This window comes from Canis lupus, chromosome 5 (genome assembly GCF_048164855.1).
Source record: "Canis lupus baileyi chromosome 5, mCanLup2.hap1, whole genome shotgun sequence".
NCBI classification, from domain to species: domain Eukaryota; kingdom Metazoa; phylum Chordata; class Mammalia; order Carnivora; family Canidae; genus Canis; species Canis lupus.
Genome location: NC_132842.1, coordinates 17,537,258 through 17,558,690, shown reverse-complemented (window position 1 = coordinate 17,558,690; position 21,433 = coordinate 17,537,258). Strand labels below are relative to the sequence as shown.

The following is a 21,433-nucleotide window of genomic DNA, read 5'->3' as shown; positions in this document are numbered from 1 at the left end:
ATCCAGTATGTTCCAAGGCGTTATAAATGCTTTGCATGTTTGTTGTGGTGAATTTTCATGATAACCGTATGAAGTGTGTAGTGACACTGGATGGATGAGAAAGGAGGCAGAGTGATCTGGCAAAGGCAGGATTGGAACGAAGGCCTTGGCTCTCACAAGAAGTGCTCTCATAGTACACAACACCCAGGGTGTGGTTCCCACTCTTCCTTTAACCTCAGAGCTCTTTCTTGGTGAGCATTTCCTGACTATCTTATTTAAAGTGGAATTCCTGTGACTCTTTCTGTTTACTTAGCTTTATATTTATGAACAGTACTACATATTACCTGATTGATAATGCCTGTTTACTTGCTTACTTCTTTGCTTATCTCCCTCACTAGAATATATATTCTATGAGGGATGGACATTGTTCTGATCCGTGTTACCACTCTATCCCCTGCATCCAGAAGTGTACTGAAATGTACCGAGAGAGGATACGAATTGACTTAGAATTGTTATCGGGTTTAAGGTATCTTACTCTTCAAACACTTGCAGAGCACCATTTTGTGTCAGATTCCATGACAGTTTGTGGAAATAGGAACGTGAATGAGAATGATGGGGACTCCTACTTTTCTGCTTTTCCTGATGCTTTTCCGGCATCCTAGAAGAAACAAACATGCAATTAACAGACAGTTGCCCAGGATAAGCATCCTTTTAGGGCAAATATAAGGTGCAGCAGGGAAGGGAGGCTTTAGGGAAAGCTATTCCGAGGGGTGATATCCATGTTGAGAGCTGAAGGATGGGCTGAATGAGGATGCAAGACCATTTGGGGCAGAGCAGATGACAGAAGTCCCTGAGAGGGCACATTCCAGTTTATTATTTTTTTAAAGATTTTATTTATAGAGACAGAGAGAGAGGGGCAGAGAGACACAGGCAGAGGGAGAAGCAGGCTCCATGCAGGGAGCCCGGCGTGAGACTCGATCCCGGAACTCCAGATTCAGGCCCTGGGCTGAAGGCAGGCGCCAAACCGCTGAGCCACCCAGGGATCCTCCGCACATTCCACTTTAAAAGCAGTCACTGTGACTCAGATATAGACTACGAGGGCCAGAGTTTACTGTCTGAGGCTGGAGAATAAAGTTGGGTTTTCAAGGGTCTTGAAAACTATTCCAAGAAGCCAAGACTTTATTGTCTGAGCATTGAGATGCCACTGAATGATTTTTAAATCAATGTAGTTTTGATTTAGTATCTGATTCCGTTTACCACCTTCAGCCACATAAGTTGGCAGCATTTCCACTTTCTGGATGGGACGAATAAGGCCCAGAAGAACACATTTCAATGTTGGTGGAATTGATTTAATTCTCTTAATGACAGTGATATCAGGGCTTCTAACTCCTACCTTCCCACCCTCTCTCCTTCCTTCTTTCTGGTTGTTATTCTTGTCAAACATAAAGCTATTTATCCACCATCCTTAACTTTTTCCAAGGAATATCCATGCACTCACACAGCTTCTAATAACCAGACCCCTGAGTGAAAGCCAGTGACCTCACGGGCGGCAGGGCTTGTTTGTGGCTGGATACCATATTGTGCACCGGGCTGGAATTCTCTGTTCTTCCTCACTAGGAAGCTGGATTTGTACCAGGAACCTCTTATCTGAAAAGGCAGCTCTAGGCTGGGGAGAACAGAGCTGGTTTGACGAAGTGGAGAGGCGCTCAATGTTGGTCTGGCCACGCTTTGGGCATGCGTGAGCGCTCACAGCAAAACACAGCTGGCATGTCTAATTTTAGCCTTGACTGCCTTGAAAAGGGACCCTTAAAGGAAATATATTTTCGCTGAAACCATTTGTATTATAATGTAACAGCTGACAGACATGTCAGAATATTACTTATTATTGGTGGGGAAAAACTCTGTCAGGTAATTGTGCTTTTTTTTGTGATGACATCGGGAAAGTGATTAAAGCATCCCTGAATCAAAATCATCATAGATAGACAGTGAGAGAACCAGAGCTTTTATTTATGAAGACGCCTGTAAACCTAATGGGATACCTCCTTTGATGCTTACAAAACGGATGTAAGGGTAAGAATGATCATTTCGGCTATGGCAAGTGGGTCCTTGTGATCTGACGATGCAGGGCTTGCTAATAGTAGTCCTGGCATAGACTCTCAAATTTCTTCAATACTTAGCATCCTCCGTGTCCTCCGAGAAGTAAAAGGTTAGTTTCTGGACCGGGTCTTGGATTCATCTGGCTTTCGTATGTTAACAGGTTCTGAAAGCATCTGGGACACACTTGTTCCATTTTAGCCAGCACGGGTCGTCCGTCTGCTTTTATTTTTGTCTTTCTCTTCCTTCCTCCCTTCGTCCTCTCTTCCCTCCCGTGGTCTTCTGTGTTTGCTTTAGCAGTGTGGCTTACCTTGCCACTTGGCAAGAAAAAAAAGGCAGCTCTTGTGTGGGGTAGATGGAGGGAAGGATAAGAAATAATCCACCGCCCGAATTTGAGTTCCCTGGGTTCAGTTCCAGCGGCAGCAGCTTTGCTGCAAAAATTGCTTTGCTGTTCGAGATAGCCAGCAGAGGGAATCAGGACTTTGCTTGCAGCAGGGGTTGAAGCAGGCTTTTTTTTTTCTTGGAGGAAATACTGCAGCTTTCTGGACTGCATACCCTGCTCCCTGGAGAGGTTCCACCCACCGGCTGGAAGGAGAGGAAGTGAATGAAAGGACAGGAGGAGCGCGAACACCATGTCACTCTGGAAGGGAGACAGCAGCAAACAGGCTGTGCAAGGTTGTTTTCTTTTCTTTTCTTTTCCCCTTTCTCTTTCTTTTTTTTCTTTTTCATTTTTTTGTTTTCTTTCTTTCTTTCTTTCTTTCTTCTTTCTTTTTTTCCCTTTTTCTTTAAGGTGGGGAAAGAGACAAACAGGAGACAGGAAGCTGATCTGCAAGGATTCGGAGTTGTGCTAAAAAGACTTTGATTTTTTTCTTCTCTCCCTCTTTACAAACGCTGGCAATTGACATCACTACAGACAGCCTGGGTAGAGAACAAAGTGCCTCATCCCAAGTGGACCCTGGCAGCTGGGGGAAGGAAGGCAGGATCTGGGAAGGCTGTGTGTGTGTGTGTGTGTGCGTGTGTGTGTGCGTGTGTGTGTGCGTGTGTTGTTCTACCAATACCTTTCCTTTTTTCTTTCTTTCTTTCTTTCTTTCTTTCTTTCTTTCTTTCTTTCTTTCTTTCTTTCTTTCTTTTTTTTTTGTGTGTGTGTTTCTTTTTTAAATTCCTGCCGTGTTGGAACTAGTGAGTGGTGGAAGACGAAGGATCTCTGAAGCCTCATCAGTCATCGGGACCATCAGGAATAGTGGTTTAAGAGGACGCTTGGCCTGGGGCACTATACCCTGTCATCGAGTTCCCTGCCTCGGAGATAAAGATTCCAGCTACATGGGTAAACGCCTGGATCAGCCACAAATGTACCCCCAGTACACTTACTACTATCCTCACTGTCTCCAAACCAAGGTATGGCTCGACCCACAGTCTGGCAAGCAGTGTGTATCCTGCACTTGGGATGGGAAACAGGCATGTGGATTATTATTTACCTCCCCTTTCCCATCACCTCTTCCTGCTTCTTTGAAATTAGTAACATACCAATGGAGTTAATGAGGCAGAGGAGAATATGAGAAGAAAGCAAGCCCTGGGACTGTGGTTTTTCTCTTCTAGCAGAGATAATAGTTTCGCTCGTGTTCCTTTGTTGTTATTTGGCAACATAAAAATGTTCCTGATATCCGTAGTAAAGTGCTTTGCAGATGGACAGGGTTGTTAGAAAGGAGATTGTGACAGTGATTATCAGGAACAACAACGATTTCAGAGGCTTTTCTGGTGAGCTGTTCTTTGTGGCTCTGAAAGGGTTTTTCTCACTGGATAGGATGCACCAGGGTGGGGGCAACTCAGACTTTCAATCACAGAGTATAGAATGAAAGAAGGGTGTGGGAAGGTATAGTACGACTAACTGACGTCCCGTAGAGTTTGTTTGGGTGTGCTTTTGTTTTTGTGTATTTGCCTTACATATTTTATTTTATATGGAGGGTGATCAAGACTCTAGAGACTGAAGTTTGGAGCTTTACAATAGATGTTCTTTACTTTTCGGAGCTCTGTTTTTCTGTGCTGGCTGCCATCAGGAGGCCTGTGGGTCTTGAAACGGGATGAAATATAACTGATGATAATTGGACACGAATTGGTTAAATACTTTAGTCTTGGGATCCCTGGGTGGCGCAGTGGTTTGGCGCCTGCCTTTGGCCCAGGGCGTGATCCTGTAGACCTGGGATCGAATCCCATGTCGGGCTCCCGGTGCATGGAGCCTGCTTCTGCCTGCCTATGTCTCTGCCTCTCTCTCTGTGTGTGACTATCATAAATAAATAAAAAAAATTAAAAAAAATTTTTTAATACTTTAGTCTTTATGTGTGTGCGTAAATGACCATTACGGGGCCAGTGGAAAGCCCAGGTAACTAAGCAGTGGGCAGTGCCAACCATGAACTTGATCCTGCAGTTCAGACCTGAAAGGCTCTCAGGTGTGAAATCACTGCTCCAATTTGTCAGTTAAATTGGACTTGATTGAGTTGGGGGGGAGGGTGTCGGTAGAGTTATCGCTTTGAATGTATGGGTTATGTTTCTTTACAGGTGATATTAATTTTGTATCGCATTAGCCAGACTCCACTGTCTTCTTAATAAATAAATATGCGGAGAGTGACCAAGGCGTGCCTGAGTGATCTGTGCTGCCACCGGGACTCGTTGATGGGATTAGTGTTCGGTAATCCATGCTGTAGTTAGCTCTTATTTATTCTGTCTCCTCCAACAATGCCTATTTGTAAACCAGACGAGGCAGCAGACTTTCCGAATTCTATTAAAAATTGTTGCTTTTTTTTCTTTCTTTTTCAATCACTCCATGACTCGCCCTGCCCCTGCAAGGTCTCCTCACATTGCTTTTTGCCCTTGTGAGCATTTAGTTTGTGGGGCTGCTGCTTTAGTAGACCAGCCCTCCTGCTCCCGTGCAGTGCAGTGTGTTTTAACTCTTTGGGGGATTGGGTGGAGAATGCTGTCTGCCTTCCTCAAGGAAATGGCAAAGCAAGGGCTAGTCTAAAAGAGGAAATTTATAGTCATTCCTCATCCCCCCCCCAAGAAATAAAAACAACAAACCCAAGGGTTCCATGAAAAATATCGGACATTCCATCCCTTTTACTCATTTGGCTAAATTTTTCCAAATGTTTCAAAATTCATGCTTTCTTTTTGGTTCTTTTTTTGACTATGAAGCATATTCAGAAAGGAAACTTTAGATAAAAATGAATGGAATAATTGCTTTCCTGCCTGAGATTTCTTTTAACTTATTGCTAGCAGGAAATAATGTCTTGCACATTATATTAAGGACAGGATGTTGGATGAGCTACACTGATGGGAAGTGTGTGTGTGTGTGTGTGTGTGTGTGTGAAGAGAGAGACTGGGAGAGGGAGAGAGAGAGAGAGAGGGATTGAGGTAAAGAAAGAAAGTGCAGTGGTGAGGGAAAAGAGGAGAGCCTGAAAAACATAGAGGGAATTTTTTAAAAAATCTGTTTTGGGGTCCTGTGTAGTTTAGTGTTGTGTAGACAGGCGGCATCTGGATCTTGTTACTTTCAAGCTAGTCAAAGCCATCAACTTCTGGAACATTTTTAAAGAAGCTAGATCCATTAGGTGACCTAAACTGATATTCGGGCAATCAGATCAGGGTGGTGGGGAATATAGGATCAGCTACTTTGGCTATCATGGTAGTTCATATTGATTATTATGTTGCAAACTTTCACAGAGCTGTGAAGTTGTCGAATACTGTTTCGGTGGCTCTGAAATGATAGACATTAATAACATTCCTGGAAGCTGAAGATGTGAAAACATGCCCTGCTTTGAAACTTGGGCACACAGGGAATGAGAATAAGGATCAATCATACTTTAAAATGTGGGGACTTTCTGGCAGCATGAATACTATGTAAGAAAGTACTATCATGACCCAGTATAGCATGAAAACAACTGGGTTATTTCAGTGTTGTCTTTTTGCTCCTTTTATATTTTTATCTTAAAATATTACCTATAATAATTCTGAGGGGAATACATGCTGCTCATGTTTATTTGGTAAGCAAGCCTTGGTGGAATTCACAAAATCTACAGTCCTAGCCTTGGCTTATAGTTATAATCTATTTTAAAAATCAGAGCTATTTAAAATGATACTGATACATAAAGAATACTTATGGTTGATAAAAATAGAGTTCTGTGGTTGACTATAAAAGTCATATTCTGGTGACATCATAACTTAAGCTGTCCTGTAAAACCAGGTGTTCTTAACTAATCAACAAAAGCCATTTACTGACATTAGTTTGGGGTGAAGAATCTTTATGGGGTTCTTAAAGAACTCAAGGTGTATCATTGCATTTATTCAGACAGTACAAAATACTGAACCTTTTCTTTCTACTTAAATGTGTGTGTTAGATACAGCTGCTCTTTTCTTATGATAAAACCAAATGAGAGTAGGATGCCTAAATAAATGGAAAGGTTTCCCTTTCCTCAAATGCTATTAAAGTTTTAGAAAATCTTGGGGCACTTCCCTGCTTTCTCTGCTCCTTTTATTTTCCCATCACATTAGAACTAATTCACTACCTTTGTTGCTTAAAAAGAAAAAGAAATTAGAAATAAGTTACTTATGCTTCTCTCCCTTTGAATAATTTTCCAAATGCTTAAATTATTATATTAGATAAATGTACATAGAAGTAAAATGAAAACCCAATGACTAGCTGATAGCTATCTTGTAGCAGTATTGTTCTAGGATGCATGCTTTCCAAGACCTTGCATTAAAAGCTGTCATTTGTCAATTTTCTTTTGGCCATTTTTTCCCCCTATTAAAAGAAGCAATTTAAAAAAGAAACATTGTTTGTGATTGAGCAGAAAAGAAGCAATCTTGATGACATGTTTTAATATTTACATAAGAGCCATAGCCAGATTTAAAAAAAAAAATCTTCATCAAAACGAATTTGCTCTTTGAAGGCCACCAGGATAATCAGCAAATTTTAGAGAAAGGGGACCAAAAAATAGCTCATTAGCTTAATGATAATATCCATAATCACGTTTGATTGAGTCACAACCTAATATTTCTCAGCAATTTTGTTATAGCCCATTCAAAGCAAGCAACCTGTTGCTATTGCATTGTGAGACCCAGGGTGAATCGCAATCTGAGTTATTTTGTGGAGGGTTTCTTGAAAAAGCAACTTAATTATAACTAGGAAGGCTAAAAAGAGTAAAACATGGTCACAGCCTGGTGGATTGATACTTTGTTGCTGAGAAAGATATTTCCCTCATGTGTGGTATCTGGAAAACTTTATCATCTCCCCAAAACTTTAAAATGCATCCAAACGCACACAGCAAGCTAGTCCTTCCTTCCATTTCCTTACCCTGACCGGGTCACGATGTTTCTACCGATCCAGGGCATGGTTTCTACTCATGCTGCTTTTCCATCAGCCTACTGCTTTCCCGCCTTGGACCATCTGCTTCCCCTGAAGATCTTGCAGAAAGATCTGTGGGACCCAACAGAGTTTTTCTGGCTGCTGCTACTCAGATCGTATTCAGAACCTGGTGTGAAGTTGGGGTCAGGTATAGGGAGTAACTCATCAACTGCACACTGACTTCAGGCTGAGTTTCCAACCATCTGCAGCCTGGACAGCTGCTCATCTCTCAAAGTCTAGCTAGAGCCCGATTGATTGTGCCATAGAGAGAGCAAACACTTGAAACACGAAGGACTAAGGAGTAGGGAAAGGAAGAGAGAGGCTCCTATGGGGCAAGGGATATTCTCAAAGATGTGAATGTACAGATCCTTCAAAAGCAAAACAGGACAACCCCTTAACATGCTTCTTGCACATGAAAATGTAGAAAATCCTGCAGAGGGAGGGAAAGAGTTTAGGATTTCCTTAGTACTTCCTGCCTCAGATTTGCATTGATAGCCAGAGTTGGTAACTTGCCAGTTTTAAAACAGCCTTGAAAACTCCCAAGTTCTGTTTTCCTTTGAAAGGCTGAAACACACAAAACTGGTTTTCTAAAAATTGTCCAGCAATAGAACCTTGAGGTACAACTCCAAATATGTCTTTCGCTTCAGGGGGTAATATGATAGCATGAAACTATGATAAATCTTGTTTGTCTCATTTGAGAATGTACACAATTTTAATTGGTTTTGAATAAGAGAAAAATAGTAACAAGGGGCCACTCTCCCTTTCTAGTTGTCCTGTTTTCTTTACCTCCCCCCCATATTAAATTATCTTTGGAATTGTCTTTTCTATAATGCAGTCCTTGTTTTCACAGTACTAAGCTTAGTGCCTAGCTAAAAGGAGGAGCTATGTAAAAAGTTCATGTTGTTGTTGTCTTTCTCTCCAGAATCATTCTTAATTCAAAAGAAACCTCATGTCAATTTGTTCTAACAGTATCTTCCTAACAGCTTCCTTTCGCTTTCTCTCAGTTTGGGAAAAGAACAATAGAATTATAAATCAAAATTATTTCTCTGAAGTAATTAAATCTATTAGAGGGTTGGAGGTAGGGCTGATTTGCAGGGAGGGAGACAAAAGAAGAGAAGTAGGATGTAAGTTCATTTCAGGTCTTTCTGGCTCCAGGAATTCTGGAAAGCGTCATTATTGCACTAATATGATTTTACACAATCCTTTTTGACATTATCAGTCTTTTTGGCAGAGAGAGGGCTCAGTCACAATTACGTCCATGCCAAATTCTAAGAAAACCAGTCTTTCTTTAAAAGAAAATCTTTTTAGTGTTGGACTTCTTATTCGGAGTAAATGGTTGATGTTTATCCACAATTGGCTTCGAGTACTACATTAAAATTGTGTTTTGTAACAGTCTCGTAAGCCACAGCTGTATGTGATTAAATAGTGTAATATCAAAAGCGTGTGAGAATAGGCTTTTTTATGCTATAGCTGTTGCACAGCAAGAGAGCAGATGGAACCAGAGGGAGAGCCAGGGCAACAGTGTATTTATGTGTTGTAATACCTGCGTTGAGGATACACATTGCTGTTTTTTGCAGTAGTGGGAAAATGCTGACCTATCTTGGATGTCATTGAAAAATACACTTTTTGAAAATGGACATGGACCTATCATACCAATTTTTATTTTAAACAGAGAGTTACTGTTTAATTAGAAAACACATATTTACCGAAGGGTCCGAAACATTTGCAAGTGGAAGGATCATAATGATTTTCCATGCAGCACACATTCAAATAACAAAAGTGAATTTCTCATTTCTGTTTTGAAATCATAACTTTTTTGCTTTTTAAAAAAAATTTTAAATGTTTTTTGCTGCTTTAAGCTGTGGAACTATTGTAAGAAAATCATCAGGCCATTTATCCCTAAAAAAGAGTGACAGGTAATGAGGAGAACAAAATAGATGGTGGTATGATTCTTTTTTTTTTTCTTTTCAGATATTTGGAAATATAGTATTTGGTTTTGTATGCCTATTGTTCCTTTGTGGCCACTGTTAAGAAGTACATACTTGTACAAAGGGACACACTTTTGGGTCTATCTCTTTAGCAGCATATCATAATAAAGAGATTTATTTTTCATGGGATGATTAAACTATAAAGTTCTTGAAAGAAAATATTCATGAAACCTGTCATCTTGAGTTTTCTTGAGCTTGTGAATCTATAGGATACTAATAAGAGATTTACTAGTACGTCATTGTTTTCAGGGCCTTGAAAAAGCCTATAGAAGTAGCTGTTGGTTTTCAAATTTCAGACATTAAAAAGCAATTTGGAAAAGGAAAAAAAAGAGGGGGTTGACAGAGATAAGTTGGATTCTGTTTGTTTTGTTTTTCATGTTGATATAAGCAGCAAATTTGTTCACATTTAAACTTTTTTTTTTCATGTAGATTTACTGGTCAGGAAGTATATACCATGTGGAATCAGTAACTGGATATAGCTTTGGAATTCAGAACATTGACATCTAATAGATAACAAATTTCAAGAGTATGGATAACAAATGCTGAGTCATGGAGTCTGGTTTTGTTTTATTGTTGTGGAGGGAGGGAATTCTCTGATTTGTGTGTCAATGGATTGGTTTCAGGTTCTCTAAGATCTCTTCCAGGCTTAGTATTTGTGACTCACACTTTGAGACTAAATGAGCCTGCTTTGATGTATTCGTGGTACTGGGAGATGACCTTGGTTTTGTGCTGTCAATGAGTTTTGTTCAGGTCCCCATCCTTTCTCCAGAGCAGATCAAATACTGCTTTGCCCACTCTGGTGATTGATGAATTTAACTGTCTGCTTCCCTTGCCAATCTAAACCCAGTGTACCAAGAGAAACACATCCATCACCTGGGAGTGGGTGGAGAGCAGCTCCCAGGGGTAGGACAGAATGACAGGCATCATTTAATCATGGTCATTGCCAGCTTTGTTATGTGGTTAAAGTTTTCTCCTTTGGGTAAAATTAGAGCTTATCTAAAGATGGTGACAGTGTGATGCTTTACTTTTCTTCATTTAACTTCCTCTCTGCAGGTGGTTTCAGAACTGAATGGGTAGGCATATGTTTGGCCTAACCAGTGGGGTGATGGAGGCAGAAGGATTGCCTCATTAAGGCCCTGACAACCCTAGTTTTGTGAATGAAACTAGGAGCTAGTGCCAATATGGAAATGACAATTGATAGATGAAATACTATTTTGACTGGAGGTTATAAATCCTTAAAACCCCTAAATTGCTGAATAGTAGTCTTTAAAACATGAGAAAAGAATACTACAGTAACTCTAGTATATGGAGTAGTAGGAGGAAGAGAATTACTTCTCCGGGACACATAAGCACAACCGTTATCTTTCTCTCTTTTTCTCACTAAGTACCCTTCTCATTCCCCCAAAAGCTCCTATTAGCTGAATTAATGAAAGTAAATAGAGGGACGCCTGGGTGGCTCAGCGGTTGAGCGTCTGCCTTCAGCTCAGGGCATTATCCTGGAGTCCTAGGATCCAGTCCCACGTCAGGCTCCCTGCACAAAGTCTGCTTCTCTCTCTGCCTACGTCTCTGCCTCTCTGTCTCAGTGTCTCTCATGAATAAATAAATAAAATATATTTTTTAAAATAAAGTAAATAGAACCTTGAATTTTGTTTTTATGAATGATAGCCAGATAGAAAAAAATAGACTTGACTTCATACATAGTTCAGGCAACCCTGATAATGTCCTGTCTTATTGTGTGGAAAGTAAGAGACAATGGAAGAAAAATAAATCTTGCTATATTCTAAGTATTGGTACTAATTATTTTAGGTATGGAGTTTTGGTTTCAGAGTTAGCTTTCCTACCATTATATTGTAGGGTTAAGAAGTTGGTATACATCACACTTCATATGCTAGAATCTTTGGCTATTTCATTCTTAACTAATGGTTTTCAAGCTGAATATGAATCATGCATAGAATTTAAGGAGAGTTTTTGAGGAGCCTTCCTATTTTTATCTCGTGTACCGCTGTCTATTTATCTTAGTCACATTGCTGATTGATGACGATTTAATGAAAACGAAAATGGAAAACAGAATACTAACTGTCTGGGTTTCTGGACCGGTTAAGATACCTTAAAAGGTTTCCTTACATATGCGAGTCATATTTGAAGCTATTATCGATGTCTGTAAACTCTCATATTGCCCCTTTTAAAACTTATCAGTCACATAAATTGGGTGGTGGCACCCTGACTATAGCTCCTGTTGAGGTCACTTAGCATTCAAGCAAATATACTTTTGAGCTCCTAGCTAGTTTCGAGTGGATGAAGTATTTGAAGGAGTGTGCACAAAGCTTGGAATAAAATTTCAGAGATTGTTTTCTAGTGTATCATACAAAAAACCCATCTGACATACTTACGATGTTTCATTTCTTCATCTCTTCTCAAGAGATGAGAAAAACACTTTTTTGACTTGGTACTCGTCCCTGGAAGGGTTGTGACACTCCTGAATTACCCTCGGTCTTGCTTTTGGCCCCTAGGCCTCTTGTCCCTTGCTGTGCATACCAATTCAAACTGAACCATTAGAAATAAGGATGTTGTATTTCAGTATAAGGCAGGAAATTCTGAAAAAGCATAAAATTCTGATGTCCTTTTTAAACTTATTCCAAAAAATTAACCACTGCTTTTTTTTTATGATAGTCACACAGAGAGAGAGAGAGAGAGAGAGAGAGGCAGAGGGAGAAGCAGGCTCCATGCACCGGGAGCCCGATGTGGGATTCGATCCCGGGTCTCCAGGATCACGCCCTGAGCCAAAGGCAGGCACCAAACCGCTGCGCCACCCAGGGATCCATTTTTCTTTCTTTCTTTCTTTCTTTCTTTCTTTCTTTCTTTCTTTCTTTCTTTCTTTCTTTTCTTTCTTTCTTCTTTCTTTCTTTCTTTCTTTCTTTCTTTCTTTCTTTCTTTCTCTTCTTTCTTTCTTCTTTCTTTTCTTTCTTTATTTCTTCCTTTTCTTTCTTTCTTCCTTTTCTTTCTTTCTTTCTTTCTTTCTTTCTTTCTTTCTTTCTTTCTTTCTTTCTTTCTTTTTTTCTAATAAAAATTTATTTTTTATTGCAGTTCAATATGCCAACATACAGAATAACACCCAGTGCTTATCCCATCAAGTGCCCCCCTCAGTGCCCACAACCCAGTCACCCCCACTCCCCACCCTCCTCTCCGTCCACCACCCCTAGTTCGTTTCCCAGAGTTAAGAGTCTTCCATATTCTGCCTCCCTTTCTGATATTTCCTACCCATTTCTTCTCCCTTCCCCTCTATTCCCTTTCACATCTTCTGTATCCATTCATCTTTCGATGGACACCGAGGCTCCTTCCACAGTTTGGCTATTGTGGACATTGCTGCTAGAAACATCAGGGTGCAGGTGTCCCGTCGTTTCACTGCATCTGTATCTTTGGGGTAAATCCCCAGCAGTGCAATTGCTGGGTCATAGGGCAGGTCTATTTTTAACTGTTTGAGGAACCTCCACACAGTTTTCCAGAGTGGCCTGCACCAGTTCACATTCCGACCAAGCGTGCAAGAGGGTTCCCTTTTCTCTGCATCCTCTCCAACATTGGTGGTTTCCAGCCTTGTTAATTTTCCCCATTCTCACTGGTGTGAGGTGGTATCTCATTGTGGTTCTGATTTGTATTTCCCTGATGGCCAGTGATGCAGGGCATTTGCTCATGTGCTTGTTGGCCATGTCTATGTCTTCCTCTGTGAGATTTCTGTTCATGTCTTTTGCCCATTTCATGATTGGATTGTTTGTTTCTTTGCTGTTGAGCTTAATAAGTTCTTTATAAATCTTGGAAATTAGCCCTTCATCTGATACATCATTTGCAAAATTCTTCTCCCATTCTGTAGGTTGTCTTTTAGTTTTGTTGACTGTATCCTTTGCTGTGCAAAAGCTTCTTATCTTGATGAAGTCCCAATAGTTCATTTTTGCTTTCGTTTCTTTTGCCTTCATGGATGTATCTTGCAAGAAGTTACTGTTGCCGAATTCAAAAAGGGTGTTGCCTGTGTTCTCCTCTAGGATTTTGATGGAATCTTGTCTCACATCTAGATTTTTCATCCATTTTGAGTTTATCTTTGTGTCTGGTGCAAGAGAGTGGTCTAGTTTCATCCTTCTGCATGTGGATGTCCAATTTTCCCAGCACCATTTATTGAAGAGACTGTCTTTCTTCCAGTGGATAGTCTTTCTTCCTTTGTCGAATATTAGTTGCCCATAAAGTTCAGGGTCCACTTCTGGGTCCTCTATTTTGTTCCCCTGATCTATGTGTCTGTTTTTGTGCCAGTACCACACTGTCTTGATGACCACAGCTTTGTAGTACAACCTGAAATCTGGCATTGTGATGCCCCCAGCTATGGTTTTATTTTTTATTTTTTTTATTTTTTTTAAACAAGCTTTTTTAAAATTTTTATTCATTTATGATAGTCACAGAGAGAGAGAGAGAGAGAGAGAGGCAGAGAGAGAAGCAGGCTCCATGCACCGGGAGCCCAATGTGGGATTCGATCTCGGGTCTCCAGGATCGTGCTCTGGGCCAAAGGCAGGCGCCAAACCGCTGCGCCACCCAGGGATCCCTGGTTTTCTTTTTTAAAATTCCCCTGGCTATTCGGGGTCTTTTCTGATTCCACACCAATTTTAAAATAATTTGTTCCAACTCTCTGAAGAAAGTCCATGGTATTTTCATAGGGATTGTATTAAACGTGTAAATTGCCCTGGGTAACATTTTCATAATATTAATTCTGCCAATCCATGAGCATGGAATATTTTTCCATCTCTTTGTGTCTTCCTCAATTTCTTTCAGAAGTGTTCTGTAGTTTTGAGGGTATAGATCCTTTACCTCTTTGGTTAGGTTTATTCCTAGGTATCTTATGCTTTTGGGTACAATTGTAAATGGGATTGACTCCTTAATTTCTCTTTCTTCAGTCTCATTGTTAGTGTATAGAAATGCCACTGACTTCCGGGCATTGATTTTGTATCCTGCCACGCTACCGAATTGCTGTATGAGTTCTAGCAATCTTGGGGTGGAGGCTTTTGGGTTTTCTATGTAGAGTATCATGTCATCGGCAAAGAGGGAGAGTTTGACTTCTTTGCCAATTTGAATGCCTTTAATGTCTTTTTGTTGTCTGATTGCTGAGGCTAGGACTTCCAGGACTATGTTGAATAGCAGTGGTGAGAGTGGACATCCCTGTCTTGTTCCTGATCTTAGGGGAAAGGCTCCCAGTGCTTCTCCATTGAGAATGATATTTGCTGTGGGCTTTTCATAGATGGCTTTAAGATGTTAGGAATGTTCCCTCTATCCCTACACTCTGAAGTGTTTTGATCAGGAATGGACGCTGTATTTTGTCAAATGCTTTCTCTGCATTAATGAGAGAATCACATGGTTCTTGTTTTTTCTCTTGCTGATATGATGAATCACATTGATTGTTTTACGAGTGTTGAACCAGCCTTGCATCCCGGGGATAAATCCTACTTGGTTATGGTGAATAATCTTAACGTACTGCTGGATCCTATTGGCTAGTATCTTGTTGAGAATTTTGGCATCCATGTTCATCAGAGATATTGGTCTATGATTCTCCTTTTTGCTGGGGTCTTTGTCTGGTTTTGGAATTAAGGTGATGCCAGCCTCATAGAACGACTTTGGAAGTACTCCATCTCTTTCTATCTTTCCAAACAGCTTTAGTAGAATAGTATGGTTTCTTTTTTTAAACGTTTGATAGAATTCCCCTGGGAAGCCATCTGGCCCCAGACTTTTGTGTCTTGGGAGGGTTTTGATGACTGCTTCAATTTCCTCCCTGGTTATTGGCCGTTCAGGTTTTCTATTTCTTCCTGTTCCAGTTTTGGTAGTTTGTCGTTTTCCAGAAATGCATCCATTTACTCTAGATTGCCTAATTTATTGGCATATAGCTGCTCATAATATGTTTTTAAAATCGTTTGTATTTCCTTGGTGTTGGTTGATCTCTCCTTTCTCATTCATGATTTTATTAATTTGAGTCTTCTCTCTCTTCTTTTTAATAAGGTTGGCTAATGGTTTATCTATCTTATTAATTCTTTCAAAGGACCAACTCCTGGTTTTGTTGATCTGTTCCACAGTTCTTCTGGTCTCGATTTCGTTGAGTTCTGCTCGAATCTTTATTAACTCTCTTCTTCTGCTGGGTGTAGGATCTATTTGCTGTTTTTTTTTTTCTTTTTTCTCTAGCTCCTTTAGGTGTAAGGTTAGCTTTTGTATTTGAGTTCTTTCCAGTTTTTGGATGGCTGCTAGTATTGCGATGTATTTCCCCCTCAGGACTGCTTTTGCTGTATCCCAAAGGTCTTAAACGGTAGTATCTTCATTCTCATTAGAATCTTTTTAATTTCTCCTTAATTTCCTGGTTGACCCTTTCATCTTTTAGCAGGATGGTCCTTAACCTCCACGTGTTTGAAGTCCTTCCAAACTTCTTGTGATTTAGTTCTAGTTTCAAGGCATTATGATCTGAGAATACACAAGGACGATCCCAATCTTTTGAAATCGGTTCAGACCTGAATTGTGATGCGGTATGTGGTCTATTCTGGAGAAAGTTCCATGCGAACTTGAGAAGAATGTGTATTCATTTGCGTTTGGATGTTAAGTTCTGTAGATATCTGTGAAATCCATCTGGTCCAGTGTATCATTTAAAGCTCTCATTTCTTTAGAAATGTTGTGCTTAGAAGACCTATCCAGTGTAGAAAGCACTAGATTGAAGTCACCAAGTATAAGTGTATTATTATCTAAGTATGTCTTAACTTTGGTTATTAAGTGATTGATATATTTGGAAGCTCCCACATTCGGGGCATATATACTGAGGATTGTTAGGTCCTCTTGTTGGATAGATCCTTTAAGTATGATATAGTGTCCCTCTTCATCTCTCACTACAGTCTTCGGAGTAAATTTTAGTTTATCTGATATAAGGATGGCTGCTCCTGCTTTCTTTTGGGGACCATTTGAATGGTAAATGGTTCTCCAAACTTTAATTTTCAGGCTGTAGGTGTCCTATTGTCTAAAATGAGTCTCTTGTAGAGAGCAAATAGATGGGTCCTGCTTTTTTATCCAGTCTGACAGCCTGCACCTTTTGATGGGGTCATTAAGCCCGTTCACGTTCAGAGTTACTATTGAAAGATATGAGTTTAGTGTCATCATGATACCTATTCAGTCCCTGTTTTTGTGGATTGTTCCAGTGGATTTCTTCTTAAAGAGGAATTTTGAGAGTCCCCCTTAAAATTTCTTGCAGAGCTGGTTTGGAGGTCACATATTCTTTCAGTTCCTGCCTGTCTTGGAAGCTCTTTATCTCTCCTTCCATTCTGAATGAGAGCCTTGCTGGATAAAGTATTCTTGGCTGCATGTTTTTCTCATTTAGGACCCTGAATGTATCCTGCCAGCCCTTTATGGCCTGCCAGGTCTCTGTGGAGAGGTCTGCTGTTAATCTGATATTCATTCCCATATAAATTAGGGATTTCTTGTCTCTTGCTGTTTTAAGGACCTTCTCTTTATCTTTGGAATTTGCAAGTTTCACTCTCAAGTGTCGAGGTGCTGAAGGGTTTTTATTGAATTTAAGGGGGGATCTCTCTATTTCCTGGATCTGAATGCCTGTTTTTCTGCCCAGATTAGGAATACATATTCTGGCCCTCTGGCCCTTTCAGCGCCTTCGGAAACCCCAATTAAACGTAGATTTTTCTTCCTCACCCTGTCACTTATTTCCCTTAATGTATCCTCATGATCTTTTAATTGTTTACTTCTTTTTTATCAGTTTCTCTCTTTGCCATCAACTTGTCTTCTGTGTCACTCACTCATTCTTCCACCTCGTTAACCCTCGTCGTTAGGACCTCTAGTTTGGATTGCATCTCATTCAATTGATTTTTAAGTTCTGCCTGATTAGATCTAAATTCTGCAGTCATGAAGTCTCTTGAGTCCTTTGCTTTTTTCTAGAGTGACCAGTAGCTGTATAATAGTGCTTCTGAATTGGCTTTCTGACATTGAATTGTAATCCAGATTTTGTAACTCTGTAGGAGAGAGGACTAGTTGTGATTCTTTCTTTGGAGGTAAGGTTTTCCTTCTAATCATTTTGCTCAGTGCAGAGTGGCCAAAAACAAGTTGTATTGGGAAAAGGAGAAAAAGAGGGAAGAGAAAGAAGAAAAGAAAAAGAAAAAAAGAAGATAGAAAAAGAAAAAAAAAGAGAAGAAAAGAATAAAAGAAAAAAGGGGAGGCAACCAGAAATCAAAAAACAAAAAACAAGGGGGAGTATCCTCTGATTCTGTATACTGTAAATCCCTCGACTTCCCCTGGAACTTTCCAGTGCTGCTTGGTTAATAATTTGTTTTTCCCCTGTCGGTCTAGCTGGTCCTCTGGGGGAGGGCCCTGCTGTGCTGATTTTCAGGAGTTAGCACTTGGGGGAGCTGCTCAGCCCCCTGCCTGGTGCAGGGCTCAGTAGGGGTTGTTTACCCCGAGAGGCCCCAGGAGGAACAACCGCAGTGGCGGCGGCCAGCTCTGGAGCCCTGGAGTCAGCTCCTGCAGTAGCCCCAGAGCTCTCCGTCTGCAGGGCCTGGAGGCTCCGGGGCGGGGCCGCTGATCTGCTCAGCTGGGGCAGGAGCGTCCTCGCTGTCCTGGGCCCTCCCGGCCTCTGCCTGTCCCGAGAGAGGCCAGATCCTGGGCTGTGTCCCCGGCGCCCTGGGCTCCCGGCCTGTGCTGGTGGGTTCGCGCTCCCCCCCCCGCAGCCCCCTCCCCGCGAGCCGCCGCCCGAGCCCCTCCGAGCTGCTCCGGGTCAATGCATGGGTGCGCTGCAGCCCTTTAGGGAGCTCGGTGCGCTCTCCCCAGAGCGCGGTGTCTGTTAGTGTCCCAGGGGGCCTGAGGGCACCCCCGCCCTCCTGGGGTCCTGCTCTAACTCCATGCGGGTGCCTTTACGCCCGGGGAAGATCGGTGCAGCTCCTGCTTCTCCGGGACGGGGCTCTCCTGTCCTGGGGACACTCGCCCCGGCCTCAGCCTGGCTCCTCGGGGCCCCTCCCCCTTGGAGGCCTTTTGTTTCTTTATTTCTTTTTTCCCATCTTCCTACCTTGGTAGAAGCGCGAACTCTTCTCACTGTAGCATTCCAGGTGTTCTCTCTTTAATTCTCAGGCCGAATTCATAGATTTTCAGGATGATTTGAAGATTATCTAGGTAATTTGGTGGGGACAGGTGACTTGGGGACCCTACTCTTCTGCCATCTTGCCTTTTCTCCTCTCTTAATATTAGAGATATTTGGATGGCTGCATTGAACTCATACCATCCTACAAATAAACATCTTTTTTTAATTTATTTTTATTATTTTAGAGATTTATTTGTTTTAGAGAGTTCAAATGAGAGAGAAAGAGAGAATCTCAGGCAGACACCCTGCTGAACCCAGAGCCCAATACGGGGCTCCATCTTACCGCCTTGAAATCATAACCTGAGCTGAAACTTAACCCATTGGGCCACCCAGGCACCCCTAAATAGCTTTTTAATATGCAAACACAAGCACTAGATTTAAGCAAAAATCTTCACTCCATAAAGAAAATGTGCTATCCTCCCTTACTTATATTTCTGTGACTACTGAATGAATATACCAACAACTGGAGAAGATAACAGAGCTTTCTTTTCTGCTCTACTAAAGTTCACCATGTATTTTTTTATACTAGGCCTTGTGTAGACTTTAACTTTTGTTCAATATGTTTTAGTATCTACAAAACCTCCAGAAAAGTTGAAATTCGATGAATTTTCTTTTAAAAGGATAAAAGGTTTTAAAACCCACTTTTATGGTTCTCCTTGGTGACTGAAGATATTAAACTAAATTAATGATAAACTGAAAGGACAACTAAACCAAGCAGAAGTAGGTGAAGAAATTTTTCCATTAGAGTAAAATTACTGAAAATGCAGATTATAGTAAGAGATGTATTTGGCTAAATTTTAGGGAGCCACTTTATGAAGTAAACTCAAAAAAAGCATTTCATTAAAAAAAGGCATTTCAAAGCACTTTTTCCTAGTGCTGATATTTAAGAAAAACAGAGAAGAGAAAATATTAAGGCCTGGGATTAATGAGATTTATAATCTAGTAGGAGAAGGAAAATAAACCCACATGGATATGTGTGTGAAAAGGACAACCATACAGTATATTACTGAAATAAATTAAAACCCTAACATCAGGAAGAGTGCTCACTTTGGCAGCACAGATGCTAAAGTCAGGAAGAAAGTTTTTTCTTTCTGTCTCAGCCACCTCTACTCTCCACTTACAGATACAGCTTACCTGACAAACATCCTAAAGCTTAATTGGTACCATTTCCTTCCTGGCATCTTGAGCACAGCAAAATATATTCTCCACTACCCTAGCAACTTCTAGTCAAGATTCTCATCTAATATGATTCTTATATAAATATTCAGTGCCCTTAGAATTTAAAATAATGGCTGTGATTTGGCAGATCAGTAGTGTTATTTTCTAGACATATTTTGCCCACAGTATTTTTTCCACACAGTCCTCCATGCCATCAGATATGATGCCAACCTCAGAAGCAAAAGTTACTTTCACTTCATTCCGGACATAACTTCTCATCTTTTCTAAGTAGCATCCTTTAGTTTTGTGAATATCTTTATTCCATTTTAGAGACCCATCTTCTTCCCATTATGGTTGATAGTATTCATAATTAATTGAAGGTGAATGTATGTTACAAACAGAAATTTCTTTTTTTTTATGATAGTCACACAGAGAGAAAGAGAGGCACAGGCAGAGGGAGAAGCAGGCTCCATGCACCGGGAGCCCGACGTGGGACTCGATCCCCAGTCTCCAGGATCGCAACCTGGGCCAAAGGCAGGCGCCAAACCGCTGCGCCACCCAGGGATCTCCACAAACAGAAAATTCTTTAGAACTCTGGAGAGGCAATCATTCATCATATAGGTAAAAATAATGGCATTGCTTCTGCCTTCCTGGAGCTTATGGGCTGGGAAAGACATAGAAGGTCTTTACTTCTCAGAGATACTGTTTCTCTTTAGTTCATGTCAATAAATCTCCCTGAATCATTTCAATGAATTTTCCTCTTTCTTTTCTCAATTCTGTCCACAGATCCCAGATTAATTTTTAATGCCCCTCTCTTATCTTATGACTCATTTGCATAAGAACCTAAATGATTCCTGTATGCCCCCCAAATCCCCCCACCCCTGCCAGTATTAAACTCCTTAGTGTAGTATATAGGCTGTCTGCAATTTAATTCAACTGATCCTTCCAATCCTCTATCATAATGTAAGAACTTACATTTAACACTGCATTAGGGACATGTACTTTGATGACTTTTTGCATGTATTTTCTGATTTGTAGCTGACAATAATTATATGAGATATGTAGTATGTATGTTGATTTTTTTCAGATGAAGAAACTAAAATATAAACAGTTTGCACCATCACCTATTTCCACACAGATAATGAATGCTGGCTCTGGGATTAAACTTAGTGTTATTTGATCTCACTTGTTCACTACAGTAAGTTAAATAATGGCCCCCAAAGATATCAGGTCCTAAACCCTGGAACCTGTAAAATCTGATATCTTATTTAGCAAAGCCTATGCAGACACATCTGCATAATTAAAGTAACAATCTGGAGGTGGAGCAATTACCTGAATTAAATGGATGAACTCTTAATGCAATCACAAGTGTCACTACAAAAGTGAGGCAGATAGAGACTTGACACAGACACTAGAGGAGGCAGCAATGTGACCATGGAGGCAGAAGATGGGAGTGATGTGACTACAAACCAAGAAATGGCAGCAGCTATCAGAGGCTTCAGAGGGGAGTACCCTCTCAATACCTTGCTTTTGGCTCAGTGATATTTATTTCAGACTTTTGGCCTCTGGAACTTGGAAAAATTGTTTTCTATTGTTTAAAGCCTCCAAGTTTGTGATCATTTGTTACAGCAGCCACGGGAAATTAATGCAAGAACAGAAACTCTGTTCTACACTGCCACCTATAGG

At 40.7% G+C, this 21,433-nt stretch overlaps 1 long non-coding RNA gene across 1 annotated transcript; it reads left to right on the top strand.

The window, feature by feature from the left end:
• Nucleotides 1-2,757: 2,757 nt before the first annotated feature.
• LOC140633292 (uncharacterized) lies at nt 2,758-20,496 on the top strand. Its single transcript, XR_012030920.1, has 2 exons — nt 2,758-3,468; nt 20,172-20,496. It is a non-coding gene; the product is annotated as an uncharacterized lncRNA (long non-coding RNA).
• The last annotated feature ends 937 nt before the right edge of the window (nt 20,497-21,433 follow it).